Here is a 4,161-nt window from a genome sequence, read left to right on the forward strand (position 1 = left end):
CAGTGACGAAGTCTTTCAGTTGTACATTTCTGTGCTCTGTTGGCAGTAAGACTTCAATGTCACACATACAAGAAGCGTAAAGCAAAGCCCTCAGATCCAAGTCCGCGCATCTTGGTCTTAAGACATTGCGTAAATTAATCCAACCAAAAATAATAAAAAAGTCCTTTTGAACTTCAGCACAACTCAAAATTATTTCGAAAGGCTTAGTGACAAGTCCAGTACTAATGCCAAAAACCTCTTCTCACTAGATACAGATGTTCCTAGTCCACAGGTAAGCATATTAACAAAGACACCCAGCTTCCTTCTGCGTGCTTTGCATCAGCACAGAAATAGCAATAGTCTAGAACTGCATCACCATTTGTCCTTGCCTTCTTGAGAGCAATGAAGATTCAAGCCAATTTCCACCACATGTACACTACATTTATTTAAGGTTATTCCATCCTTTCTAATCCAAACCAATCATACAAGATATTTCTACTTCTTCATTGTGAAGAGTGGAAAGTAACTCCTGGAAGTATGCCAGCTACTGTCACAAAAAGTCAATAAACAGAAAGTACATTTCTGTTTCTCATGAGAGGCATCAACAGCTCCACTGTAATTAAGCACACAACTAGTTGCTCTGACAAATTCTTTGTAGCTCCTGTAGACAGAATCATGAGTAAATCTTGCAATCACAAACACACCAGAATGACTTTTTACTAATAATGGGGTTCTGAAAACAGTATTTCATACTGCCACAGAAGGAAGACTTATAGATCCAATGAAAGGAAAACAGTAGCAAAAACGTATTTATTAAAAAACACATTATTCGATTTCATAGTGAGGGATTAAGACCCATAGTTGCTCCTTGGAAACAGCAGAGATGAGTAATCCTTTGACAGTGGGGCAGCAGGTCAGGTCTGCAGGTGAAGTTTATCGAGAACGGTTTCCACAGCCAGAAGAATTTGAAGGTGGGGAAAGGAACAGAAGCAACAACAACCAACCAAATACCCTTGGAGTGTTTCATGCAACATTTTTCAGCAGCGAAAGGCTATTAAGGCTGAAAACCGGTGTTGTGGTTTAGGTTTGAAGTTTTGGTTTCACGGATTCAAATATTAAAAAAAACAACCATGGCATGTACAACTTGATCTGTGTGTGTGCAATTAAAAATAATTTAGTAACTAATGGATTTTTCTTCAAAAGGGCAGTTTTCTACTGGCTGAAGTGTCTACGTGTTTAACTGGAACTCTCACAATGACTGCAGCTCCATCAGCTTTGCTTATTGACAAGGAAAGCAGCCTGCTTTCAATCTTCTGCATGAACACCAAGTCTGCTTACGTAGCTCTCCCAAGCTGCCTTCCTGTACTTCTCTGCTTCTTGAAGACGGTCTGAGGCTGACAAGATGCCACGTCCCACAATAATGATATCTGAACCTTTTTCACTAATAACTTCCTTGGGGCTTAGGTACTTCTGTCCAAGGTTATCACCTGAAACAGAGACACCATTTTTTTCAGTTCATACAAAACTTTATCTACTAAAAACCTTCAAAGAGGTGCTAGAACAGGTATGCTGTTCCAGCTCTCACCTTAACAATCCACATACATAACTAGCAACTGTGTCTCCAACTAATGAACCCAGTATTACACAGACCAAGTTCTACAGAGAATGCCCTCCTTTTTCATGCTTTACCAATCACAATAGATGGAACAGTTACACAAAGAAGCACTGGTCAAGATTACCAGAATAAGCCTTCACAGAATTCACAGAATTGTTAGGGTTGGAAGGGACCTCTGGAGATCATCTAGTCCAACCCCCCTGCCAGAGCAGGGTCACCTACAGCACGTTACACAGGACAGCGTCCAGGTGGGTTTTGAATGTCTCCAGAGTGGGAGACTCCACCACCTCTCTGGGCAGCCTGTTCCAGTGCTCCATTACCCTCAAAGTAAAGAAGTTCCTTCTCATGTTAAGATGGAACTTCCTATGTTCAAGCTTGTGCCCATTACCCCTCGTCCTATCACTGGGCGCCACTGAAAAAAGACTGCTCCCATCCCCCTGGCATCCTCCCGTTAAGTATTTGTAAGTATTAATAAGATCCCCCCTCAGTCTTCTTTTCTCTAGAAAATTCTTTCTCCCCATTGGAATCTCAGCCCGGGAGGGAAAACGGGGTGATGCGTCCATCTGCACGCACCAGTTCGGCTGTGAGCGGCGCCGACGTGACCTTACGTGTCACCCCAGCCCGGTGGCAGCAGTGGCTTTGCCAGGGTTGGGGTTTCTGAAGGGGGTGGTGGTTGGGGTCGGATGCCGACGAGCCACCCGGGATGAACGGGAGCGCTCTGAGTGCTGTGGAGTCCACACGAGGGAAGACTCTGTGGTGTCACCGACGCGGTAGGAAGCGTCACGAAGGGTATTTCCTCCCTCTGCCCTGCCAGTGTGCTGCTCCGGCAGCTTAAAAAAGAAAATAAGGTCGGGAAAAGCCAAAATGCCCTCAATATTGTATTGTGCCGCAGTCCGGCGGGGAAAGGCTGCCAGCAGATGCTCTAATTTCTCCTCTTTTCAATGCAGGACTGCCTGGGAGGGTAGAAAGAGGAGAGGAGAGGAAATGCCTTCGCTTTGAGGCACTGGAGGTCTTGCCAGTGTGCCACGATAAGCGCTCAGAGGACGTATTCTCTGCTTTTCTTTTTTATTTTTTTTTTTCCCTGTGTTTTCCCTCTGGGTCTGTGCCTGCTGGACCCGGCTCGTAGGTTTGGGCTGCTCCTCACGGCGGGTTTCCCCCCTCCCCGAGGCGCGGGGTCCGTGCCCACCCCGAGCGCCTCCGCTCCGGCTCCTCTCGCAAACAAACCCAGGATTTTCTGCCAAGTCACGGTCGGGGCAGCGTGTCGTCACTCCGGACTTTATGGCGTTGATTTAAGAGGGCATTTCCTCCGCGGGGCGGAGGGGGGAAAAAGGGGGAGAGGGAGAAAATGAAAGTTCGTACCCGGTTTCCCGGAGCGGGAGGTGCTTCGTAGGAAGGGAAAAGTGTTGGGCAGTGAATTCCCGGTTGCTTCAGAGCCAGCGGCGCCTGCGCCGGGAGAATGCCGGGGCAATGCTGGGAATAATCCCGCTCAGCAAACTGCCTTGAAGTGCTCAAAAGCAGAGCGGGGGGGGGGGGGGGGGGGACCAAACCACCAAACCTCTGGCTGTTGGCCGGCTGCGGGGAAACTCCGATGGAGCACGGCCAAGGTCACCCCGTGTGTCAGAGGCAGCGAGATCCCGAGCTGAGGGCTTCGGGTGCTGCTCCCACCGCTGCTTTGTGCCTCTTCTCTCTGTCGGCTACTGGAAAAGGTGACAAGTGACCCCAAAAGGGCTTTTTTTCTTTTGTCATAGGAGTAACTGAACACTAAGCCTGTAAGAGCAGCTGTCTTTCGTTTTACCACGGGGAAAAGTGCCGTTCTCCTACAGAAAAGCAGCAAAGCTCCTTCGTTAGTCTGATTTTCTGGATGATAATTACTGGGCTGGGTCGTGGCTGAGCAGAGCCCGGGAGGAGGTCGGGGGCTGTGGGTGCCGCAGGAAGGGGCATCTCAGAGGCACCTGGTTAGACCCTGCTGTAGAGGAAATGTTTTTGGTTCCAGTAAGTGGTTTCCTCTCAAAGAGAAACTGAAAATGTTTTAATTTGGGGGATTGCTTGCTTCAGACACTTGTACAATTCCTGAGCTTGACGGGGTCCGGGGTTGGGCTGCGATGGCGGTGTCCTGTTGAGGCGAGTCAACGCAGGCAGTTCCAGTAGTGCCCTGTGGACCTCTGAATTTCATAGATCCGCCTGTGTGACACAGCAGAGAAAATGCCCGGAGGTGCTGGCGATGCCCCACGTGCTGGGGTGGGGTGAGGGAGGGTGTACATCCGTGATACACATACCCATGGGTGCATCAAGCAGAGCGTGGCCAGCAGGGTGAGGGAGGTCATCCTCCCCCTCTGCTCTGCCCTGGGGAGGCCACATCTGGAGTACTGCATCCAGTTCTGGGCTCCCCAGGTCAAGAAGGACTGGGAACTGCTGGAGAGGGTCCAGCAAAGGGCTACGGAGATGAAGAGGGGACTGGAGCATCTCTCTGCTGAGGAGAGGCTGAGGGACGTGGGGCTGTTCAGTCTGGAGAAGAGAAGACTGAGGGGGATCTCATCAACGCTGATCACTCCTTCAAGGGAGGTGCC

The sequence above is a fragment of the Charadrius vociferus genome, unplaced genomic scaffold (assembly GCF_000708025.1).
Source record: "Charadrius vociferus isolate BGI_N301 unplaced genomic scaffold, ASM70802v2 scaffold384, whole genome shotgun sequence".
Taxonomy (NCBI): Eukaryota; Metazoa; Chordata; class Aves; order Charadriiformes; family Charadriidae; genus Charadrius; species Charadrius vociferus.